The sequence below is a fragment of the Magallana gigas genome, chromosome 9, assembly GCF_963853765.1.
Source record: "Magallana gigas chromosome 9, xbMagGiga1.1, whole genome shotgun sequence".
Taxonomy (NCBI): Eukaryota; Metazoa; Mollusca; class Bivalvia; order Ostreida; family Ostreidae; genus Magallana; species Magallana gigas.
The window spans coordinates 18,304,516-18,317,517 of record NC_088861.1 but is presented as its reverse complement, the minus strand read 5'-3'; the positions used below and the strand labels follow the sequence as shown (position 1 = coordinate 18,317,517).

At 32.8% G+C, this 13,002-nt stretch overlaps 1 long non-coding RNA gene across 1 annotated transcript; it reads right to left on the bottom strand.

The window, feature by feature from the left end:
- Positions 1-1,904: 1,904 nt before the first annotated feature.
- On the bottom strand, positions 1,905-10,034 carry LOC109620998 (uncharacterized). Its single transcript, XR_010709505.1, has 3 exons — positions 6,474-10,034; positions 4,283-4,405; positions 1,905-2,011 (listed from the first exon to the last, which is right to left on the bottom strand). It is a non-coding gene; the product is annotated as an uncharacterized lncRNA (long non-coding RNA).
- Between the last annotated feature and the right edge of the window lie 2,968 nt (positions 10,035-13,002).

Genomic DNA, 13,002 nt, shown 5'->3' with positions numbered 1-13,002 from the left:
TTGGAAAATACGATTTTAAACTTTATTTTAGATAAAAAATGGTTTTTCTTAAAGCCTGTTAACTTTTGCAATGCCTTTTGTAATTAATCCTCCGCTCCGAAGGAGAAGGGTATACTGTTTTACTCTTGTGTATCCGTCTGTCCGTAACTAATTTTTGTCACAATTTTCTCAGCAACTATTCATCGCAGATGGTTGAAATTTTAACACACTCTTCGTTTAGGTATGTCATATGGTGGGACTCATTTTTGGACCACGCAGACTGCACCTTCCTGTTAAATGACAACTTTGTTTATTTTTAGCCAACATTTTTTAACAAATTTTCCTCAAAGATTTCTAGTCAACTATTCATCGCAGATGATTGAAACACTTTGTTTAGGTATTTCATATGGTAGAATTAATTTTTTCACAAAATCGATGTCAACCTCCTGTTATATGCCGACTTTGCCTCATCAGAGCGGGGTATCACTAGTGAGCATTGGCTCACGGATGTCTTGATGGTTTTTTTTAAATTATTACAACAATTGACGTGCAATATTTAAATCCATGGGTTTAAACAATAGAAAAATGCAATAATCGCATCACTTTATGTACACGATTACTTATGTTTTGTTTCGAAGTGTAAAAACCATCTAAATTAATGGCTTTCCTGAGATTAAATTCAGGTAATATACAGTAATGTTGTTAATAATTACATGTAGTTCTATAGAAAAAAATGGTTTTAAATAGTGTTACCAGACACTTAAAAGTGTAAGCAGATGCAATATCGGCTCTACCGTATATATTAACTACATCACCCATGTTATAATTGATGCAGCTTGCAATGCGAATGGGTTCTTCAACAACAGACCAAAGTTTAAGAGGGCTGAATGATCGTGACTATTTTTAGACTAAATGAATCTCCTTAAGAAGAAGAGCTCTGTCTAAACAAATTCATATATACATGTATCTTATAACATAACTTGCTCACGTCATAAAACGACGCGCGTGCAAAACGTATTAATCCGCTTGACGTTACGTTTAAATTTTGTACATATTAACATATATTAACTAATTAATGGGCCTTATTATCTAATTTAAGTAGTAGAACATTAAATTATAAGGAATACATCTAATTTCTAACATCGCGTAAACTGCCCCAAGTTATGTTATATCGTATAACATAGTTAGGAATTAAATTCATTCCTTAAACAAATCATACATGTATCTTTAAGCCCCTGTCACAATGTCGCTATTTGTTACTACGATTGCCCGCGAATTACTATAAAATTTCGAAATTACCGTTATTCACTAGGCCAGTCTTGCAATAATTCGTACGTTATCGTAGCTCAAAATCGTGACAATTTGACAGGGGGCTAAAGATTTAAGGAAGATCTGATGGTTTAGTTGTTGACCACCCAACTCCTGTAATGTACTTGTTAGTCTAAATTAGTAAAGCCATAGTACTACCAAAGCCAAATACTACAGATTTAAGCTCACCTGAACCTTAAGCTCAAGCACCAACCGTCCGTCTGTAACATCTTTAAAATTGTTGACATCTTTTCTACAACCACTGGAGCGATTTCGACCAAACTTTGTGCAAAGCATCCTTACAATGGAAGGGAAATCAACGTTGTTCAAACTTAAAACCAGTTTAATCAAAAATATAAAAAATGGGGTGTTTTAGAATTATCAATTTGAAAAGCACTGCACCGGATTGAAATCCTGTAGGAAAATGTAAATTTTAATTGGAGAAACAATGTTTCCTACAGAATGTGTCTAATCAGTCGACCAATAAGACAAACCCCAATGAGTATTTACAATTTTTATCTATAATAATTAATAAAATCAATAAATTTACAAATATACATATTATTTTACACCAAAAAAATATTGACAACAAAAAGATTGTTTGTATAAGAAGCGTTCGATCCTACGACCTTCTCTGGTGGTATGTTAGTCCTTAGCGTCTGTCCAGTATTCCCCAGATCTGTCCTCTTTGTGTACCATGTCCTAAGATGACGGCTTCCGTCCACTGGAAGCAAAATGTTAATCTTGAACTTTCAGTCATTAGGTACAATTCCGGTTTCAATCCATCCCTGTTTTATGATTCATGCTCTAGGATTCTGGTTTGAGGTCATCTTAATCTGACATCAGTTCATTCATGAACAGACAGACATGACTGATTTTAATTCTGGCACGAAAGTAAAGCGGGGAAAACCTCTTCCGTGTTTCTTTTTTTAATAAAAAGGCTTAATCTTTTACTATTTGTAATAGTGCACTTTATGGTTGAGTAAAACTGGGCAGTTTGTTTTTGTTTTACATAAGACATGTGGTATGTAGAGGAAATCCTTAATTTTGTAATGTATCTTGTGTTAAGATTGGTTCCGAATGAGATGGTAAGTACATGACCGTACGTCGGCGATCATCTTTGAAACTAAATGGTTAAATCTGACGGCTAGCAATGACACAACTTGAAAAACATCATACATGCATACATGCGATACAAGCAACACTATAATCTATAACCTGTTATATCAGAAATGCATGTCAAATTCGTTCATAGCTCGGGTATTTGTTAAGTTTATTCCTTATGGTTTGTTTTTTTTGTTTGGAAGTTTAATAAAATAGAAATATTTTTTTTGAAAGGGACAATAAATTAAACAAAATTTGAACATGTCACAGAGCGGATGATACAATGTCTATTTTTCATGCCAGTGAAGTCATGATGATAGAAAGTAAATTTTTTGAAACCGTACACTAGTAAATAATGCTTAAGCAAAATTATTTTAAAAGTATACATACAATTAAAATAACTCGAAAATCAACTTTTGCAATCCAAAAAAATAAATAAATTAATGGACAAAATGTAAACTCCCCCCCCCCCCACCAAAAAAAAAAAACAACAACAAAAAACAACAACAAAAAATCAAAACAAAAAAACAACAAAACTTAATATATTATCATATTGTACATAGAAAAAAATATGCAAACATATATCTCATTTCTTGATTAACTTATATTTTAGTGTAACATATGTAACACTGTCCCTTTAGTTTTTCTTTTATTGAAAACAAAACATCAAGGCTAACAATATGTTCTTTTGTATTTGAAATATGATTTAGTTTATCATTTTCCATATATTTGCATTACTGCATGTGGATATAAATGAATATAATTCTTATATTCATATTACGTGGACTTAAAAATATCAAAAGGAAAATGAATCGCAGAATTAAACCTAAAAAAACCCTGATTAAATGTTTACATTGCATAAGCACAATGTTTTAAGTTTTTTTTGGTACATATCCAATGTGAAAATTCTCCCTAATTGTTCGATGCATGCACCATGCGCAAATACTTGTATATAGATACTTTCTAACAATGCAAGACCTTGGACATTCGGTAGGTTTCTAGAATCAAAACAAGTTTTAAAAAATGACGCTGGTTTCGAGTGAAATACATGTATGCGTAGATTGCGTAGTCTTAGCTCAAAAGCCAGACAAATTTTGTTGATTTTAAAGAGCCATCGCTGAGTGGCCTGCAATGACATAGACAGGCCTACGTCACATTGCTGTTTGACATAACTACCGAAAGTCCAAGCTTTTGTAAAATGGTTCTAAATCGTTACCTTGCTCCTATAAAGCATTCAACGAAAAAAAACCCCAGACATATTTCCTTAAAAAAAAACACGTCCGCGTGAGAATATAGTTCTATTCATTATAAACCAAATGAATGAGCAATACTTACTACAATGAAATGATGGGAATAATTAAAAGCTTTTAAAAATGGTGTTTTAAAAATTAAATTCCGTATAATCAGATAGTTTATAAGCAATCGTCTCGAACAATTTTTTTTCCCAAACAAGTCGACTCGTAACGATATATCCTTTGTTGTTGACCCATCCTCAAATGATATTTTGTTCATGGATTTTGATGTAAGATTTGTTTATAACAGCGTTTTCATAGCTAGATTCTAGCTCATTGCACCGTTCACACCTTTTCGAGTCCTTCCGGCAGCGCTCGGAAAAACGGTTCGAATGTACCAATAACATTATTGGATGGAAAAAAAAATAATGGTGTCGCTACCTTTAGTTTGAAGTATTGGTTAGAAGTTGAATTTCTTATGTTGTATATTTAAGGCTTGAACAAATATCTGTACATATTATACATTAGAGCATTCATTTCAATGTATATGTAGAAGGGGGTTGTCACGGAAGACTTTCTACGTATTATTTTCTAGGTATTTATAGTTTTCCGAGTATAACGGAAAGGCTTAAGAATTTGCAATTAGGTGTGCACTTTACCTGGGTTGTAACAAACTGCCCAAGTAGTTGTTTCACTGCTTGTTTCACAACTGCTGTAATTAGCTGTATTGTTGTACTCGTCAAAGTATACCTTAAGGCAGTTGCATATATTGAACTCGTATTCTGAAAGAAAAATTGTATTTTGTTTTGTTTAAGGAATAAAGATTCATTGTTTGAGTATTATGAGGTAGGGCTTTATGATATATATTAAAAAAAAAGATTCCTTATTTTTATAATTACATGTATATAATTTTCAGCAATATTGTTGCACAATTAAATATTAAATTAGTCATTGATCAAATGTATTGGACTATACATTACAAAATCAATTCGTAGTGTTATTATAGACAAAGACACTGGAAAATGTACTAAATATTTCAGCTCCAACTAATTCTTGTCAGTTTACTTGAGCTGAAAGATCAAGTGAGCATATCTGAATACATTATGCGGTCTGTCCATCCGTCCTTTTGGATTATATTCCTGGATGAATGGAATCAAAATTTGTTGAAAAAAAATGCAACACCTTCTTTCAAGTAAAGATAACTAAGAATTATTAAAACTTTCTGTATTTTTTTTAAAATCTCGAAAAAATATTTTGCCAGAAAAGCTAAAAGGCGTTTGGAAGCATCATCAGGTAGTTTAATTAATTAAGTAGACAAAGTTTGTTTAAATCATGACCCCCATTTGGCCACAATCTGCGATTATTATTTTTTTTATATTTAAACAATAAAATGCTTTCTTTGGTGATTCATTCGTGATATGAAGGTAGCGACATTGCAGGAAAAATACGTAACCCGCGTTAGCGGGTTATGTAAATTTTTCCTGCAATGATCGCTACCTTCATAACCCGCATGAATCATCAAAGAAAGCATTTTATTGTTTATATTAACATCTTTCTTTAACTAATTAATAAACTGATTATGAAAAATTAGCAAAATTCACTAAATTACTGTTAATGAATAAAAGTACGTTAGCTAAAAGAAACAGCCAAATCGTCTCCTGTGAGACTTTGAGTCTGGCATCGTCATGATTATTACGTGCAGTCCGGGATTTTACTAAGGTCGCTGTATGTTCAGACCAATGGATAAACGGCGTGTCAATGTCAGTCCTGTCACTTTCAGCCGCTGCAGATTTCGACCAATCGATAAATAGGGCGTGTAGATTTCAGTCTGGCTGTTTCTATACAGCTATGAATGAACTATAAGTTTCCGTAAGAAATAGAGGAAATTATGCTTGGTAAATATATAGGAATGAACAGAGAATACTAGTATATATGGAAAATTGTTTAGAATCCTCTGCAATATTACAGGTGAGCGATGAAGCCCTTGGGCTACTTGTATTTCATGTATAACAAGCACTCTGAGAGTATTGCATAAGCAAATGAATACACGCCCCCTACCGGTTTGTAGAAATTTGTGACAATGCAGTGTTATGCAGAATATCATTTCTTACCGTCTTCTGTACCCCGAATCAACAGACCAACCAATACAAAAAACACTGTCGATTAAATTTACAACACAATGCGTGACACTATTTTACAGAACTTATTTGTTTGTTAGAAACAAAAAAAAAAGGAATGGTCCAAGTAACGCACGATATTATTCCTGACTATATACTTTCCTCGTTTTTTTCAATACACACCGAACCCGATAACGAACCCGAACATTAAAAAATTGGAATATAAAAAATTAATTTTCTCGAAAATATGTCAACCAGACGCTCCAAAAGTGTAGTTTGACATTTTGAAGCTGTTCAGCAAATTTCATATTATTCTTCAAACGCATAAAGAAAAAACGTGTGGAAAACTGAAGTGGGACAGACGTACGGACGGACGTACGGACGGACTGACGGACGGACCGACGGACGCAGATGAAAGCTATAGTTTCCTTCGGTGAAAACCGGTAGGAGACTAATAAAATCATGGTTATACTAGTACGTATCAGCTGCAGATTTCAGAGAATTCCATTAATACAATTGTTTTATGAAATAAATAGGCCGAAACAAAATTGGACCAATGCAAATATATTTATTTAGTTTTTAATAAAATATTGGAAAAAAGCATAAGATCCTGTGATAAAATGGAGAAATAAATATACTGCAGGTGACAAAACGATTTCTTTTCGGACAGGATCACATTGTCACATAAGTTGTGAGATACATGTATAGAGAACATTAAACTATAGTATCTTACCCATTCTTGTCCATACTCTGGCGTTTCGTAACAGTCTCGTTCCGTCCATTTGGAATTGGAGACTTTGATTTCACTTCCCCGATCAGAAATAAACCAGCAGTCATTTACATACAACGTTACTTGTAGAAATGTGTCGATTTCTCTAAACCTAGACTCGATTCCTTTCCCTTTATATAATTAACGGAAATCCTTGTGTTATAATTTTGACATGTGGCATTGCAATGTTGCGACAATGTTAACGTTGCATGAGCATTGAAAATAAGAAAAATTGCATTCACACCACAAGGATTATGTTTTGCATAAATTATCTCATTACATCATTCACATCATTGATTACATCAGTAATGGGAGTTATGGATTATTTTAGTTGTAAAATATTATGGCATAAAGAAAGGAATATTCTTAATTTTATGATTAATTTTATAAACTTATTAATTATTGTTATATAATCATCTATTGTCATTTTCCTGATTATTTCAAACCAAATTTGGTTAAACAATAAAGTCACAAAAATGGCAGAGTGCAACTTACCTATTTGTTATGTGATGTTTTACTGTACAAAGATGAAGGGCTCAGGTGGTTCAATTTCGAGCAGATAGAGGTTAATTATTTCATGAATATGCGTGGAATAATGCTATATGCAGTAATGGTCTATTTTGAAAATTATCCATTATGGATAAACGTGAATCTGTTTTATATAAAATGCATTCGTGCAGGAAAATGAGAAACTAAAACTGTTTACTCTTCTTTTACTTCTGTACTCAGTTGAAATATAATCATTTCTCAATTATTTAATTAATTAATTATTTTATAAGATGAAACATTTTTTACACTGCAGCTCAAGAAGTTTTTTTTATGTCATCCGAGGTATTTTGGAAATTTATATCTGATTCAGAAAAGATCCAAAATATTTCTTTTATTATTTATATACACTTTTCTTTAATAAAAGGGCTTCTGATGCTATACCTTGACAGCTACATCGAAATCTGAAGCTAGGGAAAAAGGAACATAATGTGAAATACATGACTTACGGAAGTTATTATCGACGTATATATGAATTTTTCTTCTTAGTATTTCCTAATTATTAATTCAAATATTAAGGCTAATATGAGTCAATTATAAAGCAATTGGAAATCTGAAGCTAGGGAAAAGGGAACACTATGTAAAATACACCACTTAGGAAGTTATTATCGGCGTATAAAATATTTCTTCTTAGTATTTCCTAGATATTAATTCAAATACATGTATTTAGTCTAATATGGAAATCTGAAGCTAGGGAAAAGGGAACAGTATGTAAAATACACCACTTAGGAAGTTATTATCGGCGTATAAAATATTTCTTCTTAGTATTTCCTTGATATTAATTCAAATATTTAGTCTAATATGGAAATCTGAAGCTAGGGAAAAGGGAACACTAGGTAAAATACACCACTTAGGAAGTTATTATCGGCGTATAAAATATTTCTTCTTAGTATTTCCTAGATATTAATTCAAATATTTAGTCTAATATGGAAATCTGAAACTAAGGAAAAGGGAACACCTGTCCCGTGAAGTTGTGAAGTTGTGCAGTTAGTTTACATGACAAAATGGCGATGTGAATTTAACATACTTCATTTTCCCAGGTCGGTTAGCGTGTTTTGGGGAAAGGCTGAGGCAAGTAAAGAGACGATATCTTTAGGAAATTGCATGAAGAATTTAGTGGTACTAATTTTGTTCACACAGAATTTGTGTGTAAATAACGTTAATCAGTCAAAGACTAGTGCAGATTTTTGTGCGCCGTAAATTGAGGATTTTTAATATGGAAGGCACTGTAGCTCCCAGGTCGTCTATCCGAATTTTTTTCAGACCGGGAGCCACAGACCTGCAGCTATATATATACATACATACACCTTCAAAACTCTTATTCATGATAACAAATTTAAGCATTTTGCTGGTTGTGAACTGTTCAGTGTTTGAGTCCTGGGCAATCAAAAAATAGCGATGATGCCCTTCGACCTCTTGTGCATGTCTTATAATCAAAACAATATTTATACATCTTGAATTTGAATGTTTTTTTTCTTGAATTCTATCGATGTTTTATGAAAAATGGTCCATACAAAATCGGCGTGATTTCAAGACAAAATCTGTAAGCGTGATACAGAGCTAACAGTTGATTTGTTAATACCTGTATGTTGACAGAGCTAGTAAGGTCATGTTATTATTAAATTGTTTAATACCGGTATGTTAACAAAGCTAAGGTCATATTATTGCATGTTTAGATTTTGAATGTTGAAAAGAATAGTTGATGTTAATTTAGACCTTTAATGAATGTGACAAACGCTAGAAACTGTTAGTTTAACCAAAAACATGACAAGAGTTTTGTTTACATAACAAAGAATTGTGAGCTCTGTATTTTGCTCTACAACTTACACTCATTCTCTTGTTTATCATGAGAAATGCATTCCTAAATCATGGTAAACAATAAAAATAGAACAATAAAATTTGACCAAAATCGTGACCATGCCCTTTGTGAATCAGATAGAAATATAAAGCAAAGGACCCTGCGATATAATGAGAAAATAAATACATTGTAGTATGCAAATGAAAATTTTGAACCGATTTCATTTTAGACGAGGATCACATTATCAAAAAGTTGTCAGATATAGGGTGCATTAGTAACTTACCCATGCTGCTTTGCTCATCGACGCCCAGTAACAGACTCGTTTATTCCATTTAATCTAATATAATACTGTGGTTTCATCAATATTCGTTGAATACCAATTTTCGTGGATTTCGTTGTTAAGTTGATCCACGAAATTTAATGTTCATTGAAGTGCAATTTCATTAACATTTTGTATTGATAGGGTCATTGGCCACGAATTTACGTATCTTTGAATCTGTGATGTTCACTTTATCCACGAAAATTGATACCCTTGAATATTAATGAAACCACAGTACGAGTCTTCATGGAAATCTGAACTGAGGGAAAGGGAACACTATGTAAAATACACCACTAACGGAAGTGATTATTAGCGTTTTAACATTTCTTCCCAGTATTTGGAGTGCTTGCAGTCAAACACTTGTCAGGTAGCTGTGTCGCCAAAAGGGAGTAAATCAAAATCAATTTGAGTCCAAAATAAAATCAATTTCCCGCTCTTGAAGATATTTGATTTAAAACCCAAATGATAAATGCAGTTTGTAGAGTAACAAGCCTCATAAGCATATCTCATAGGCTTTGTCAAATTATGTATAACCAATGCCTTGATCTAGGCATTTTCAAAGATAACACATAATATCCCTCCCTAATTTTCAGGCCTTGTTAAATAAATATACATGACCGGGCCTTGACAAAACAACATCAATCATAAATATACATAACAATGACTGCACCAGCGTTCCCTATATATTCTACTTTCATTGGCTCCAGATAAATCTGTCTGGTAACTTGCAAGATTTTCCAAAACTGGATACATTGGCTGTCTAGAGTATCTCTGACATATGATTAAAATTCTGCAAACTTTTCTGAAAATCTAGACCAATCCTAGATCATGGTCGAAGTATTAGACAATGTCAATTCCGTATTTTTTCCAGCATTTTCAAGAACCCTAAAATGTATTGGGAAGATATAGGGAACTGCAGGCAGGCCAAATGGTTAAACGATAAACTTAAACACATAACTTCCAATCTTTTTTTTAAGAAAAAAATCTCTATCATTGTTCCAACCTAATAGTTGATCCTTCTTTTTTAGCATAATGATCTAAAATTAACTTCTTTACCAGAACTTTTGTTAACAGCGATACTCAGCGGACTGGTAACATAAGGACGGAATGGGACTTCTTGAATGCATCAGATCTCTTGATAACTCTGAAACAGACATCTTTACAAATTCAACATTAATTTATCTTAAGCAGATTTATGTTTTTTTCAAAAGAAACTACATAACATTACCGTATTCTGTCTAAGACAAATTGATTAGCACTAATAGATTCCAAAAATGTAATGTTTAGATTGCCTTTATGAATCCTTTATCTACAGTGGCTAATGTTTTATCAAAATAGGCAATTTGATTTAAAGAACAACTCATTCTGATCGAACAAGAGATAATTAGAACAAAGAACACATAGATAGATACTGTTTACGAGTAGACTTACTGCTTTCCGTTTAAGACGTTCGAGTTTGAGCTGGACAATCTTGGCAGTGACCCTAATGAAGCACACATCGAAGGCAGAGCTAGGTCTCTTTGCGCTGTTTAAATATGTAATTGAAACTGAAACTTAGCCAAATCTCTCAATTAATCATAAGTAATGTTACATGTATATTGTTTCTTATTCATACCATCTTTAATTTTGCCGACACTTCTCTAAACTTCTCTAAATAGACTAATTAGGAACTGTTATCAATATCTTTACCAGAAACAGATTTTCTTCAAACGTTTTCAGCTTTGGGTCCAAGTAAGTCCGGAAAACGTTAAGCGTGATGTCTTTCAAAGGTCTGGCCGGTAAAGAACTTTGTCCGTAGGTTGTGCAGATACATCAGGCTGTGGTCTTGTGTAAGCTTCAGGATCCTCTAATGAATTTTCTACTTCAATTTCTCAGTAGGGTGCAAGAAATTCAATCTTGGACATCTAAAAAGTCCGTTGCACGATTGGCAGCGAATTTTCGGTCGAATAACTTAACAATACCGAAAGCACCTATTCAAGTTACTTGCGATACGGCCAACCAGCGTTTGGATAAACATATAAACAACTCTCAAACATGTGTTACTTGTATCGTTTCTAAATGTATTTGTGAAAGGAAACATTAGTATTTCATATACTCACCCCCCCCCCCTCCAACAACAACACCCCCATATAACCCAACCCCCCCCCAACCAACCATAACAAAACAAATGAAACACAGAAAAAAACAACGCAGAATTTAAATTTGATAAAGCCTAAGCCAAATGTTTTTTTAATCAACGTGAACAGTTACAGTTGCTGTTACATTCTATATCGAAACGATTTATGCTTTGTGGGTATACATGTATATCAGTATATAAAATGGTATCATGCACTCATAAAGCAAGGAATAAATAAAATTGTTTTATTTTTTTTAAAACAAAAAACCCTACCACCAGCGTCCGTGTGATCATGCGTCCATTAAGTAAACCGAATGCACGAGCAATCTGTTTTTTGTAATAGACTATATTGATACAATAGAAATTTATATATTGAAGATGGCTCTTCGTATAATTCCGTTTAATCAGAAAGTTTAATATAATTATGCAATTGTCTTAAACACATTTTTATGAAAACGTCCTACAATGATTGCCCATCTTCAATTAACGTTTCTGATTTGTGACCAAAGATTATTATTATTGGCCTACGTGTCCCAGCTAAATTACAATTGTACAACATATACACGTACATGTTCACCAATTGCAGGTTCTAGAGTCATTTCGACGCCGTTTGGGATATTTACATCATCGGATGTAAAAAAAAAAAAAAACAAAAAAAAAAAAAAAAAAACAGGAGGGAACTGTTCCCTTTGTATATTTTAAAAACATTTTGTAGAGGAAGTTGAATGTCTATTACCGCTTGTTGTAAAGTATTATCGGCATTTTAGACCTCAACAGATATTACATTTTACATAATTACACATTGTATATGTAGAAGGGGGTTGTCATGAAAATCTTTATACGTAATATTTTGACTGTCGTCGGAAAGGCCCGATTATTTGCAATTCGATGTAACGCTTTACCTGAGTAGAAGGTGTCCGAGGGTGTAAAATTAGCTGGATTGTTGAACTGGTCTGTGTAGAACTGATAACAGATGTTTAAATCAAATTGGTTAGCTGAAAAAAGGAACAATGCATGTTATTTATTTTTCATTTTTTTAACAAAAGTACCTGTATAATAGTTTAGCGTGTAAGGCATTAATAGAATTCCATTGATTTAATTTCGGTATGTACTGTGACTAAGACAAAATAGATCAGAAAGACAAACTATCATGATGGTGATTCTTATACCCCCCCCCACCCTCAAATTAGCTATATGTTTGCAGTAATTAAGTAGAGTTATTTTCAAAACTTTAAGATGACATAATGCATTGTACTCTAGATCTGTCTTAAGATATCTTCGATTCACATTTTGCTTAACTTCTATGAATAAGTACCTTAGGGTACAAAGGATTTACATTCGAAAGTATGAAAAAATTCTAAGATTTCTCTTTTGAAACGCCCCCTCTAACTTATCAGGTTTCAATGAACGGCTAGAAAATATGATTTTTTTGAGAATTTTACATTGCAACAGACATTGAACGTACCAAGATGATAACGTTGAAAAATTGAGAAAAAAACCCCCACGTGGCACATGTATTCCGAGTGGCTTCCTAATGAAGAAAAGTTGTATTTACGTACATGTATTTCCCGTTATTGATTGTAGAATTACAAGAATGTACTTCATTTTAGTGATTTTAATTTTGACGAATCTTCAAAAGTCGCCAAAATTGGCCAAATTTATATCCCAAAAACTAGTCATACGGCATATATGGAAAATCTTTAAGAATTTTCTA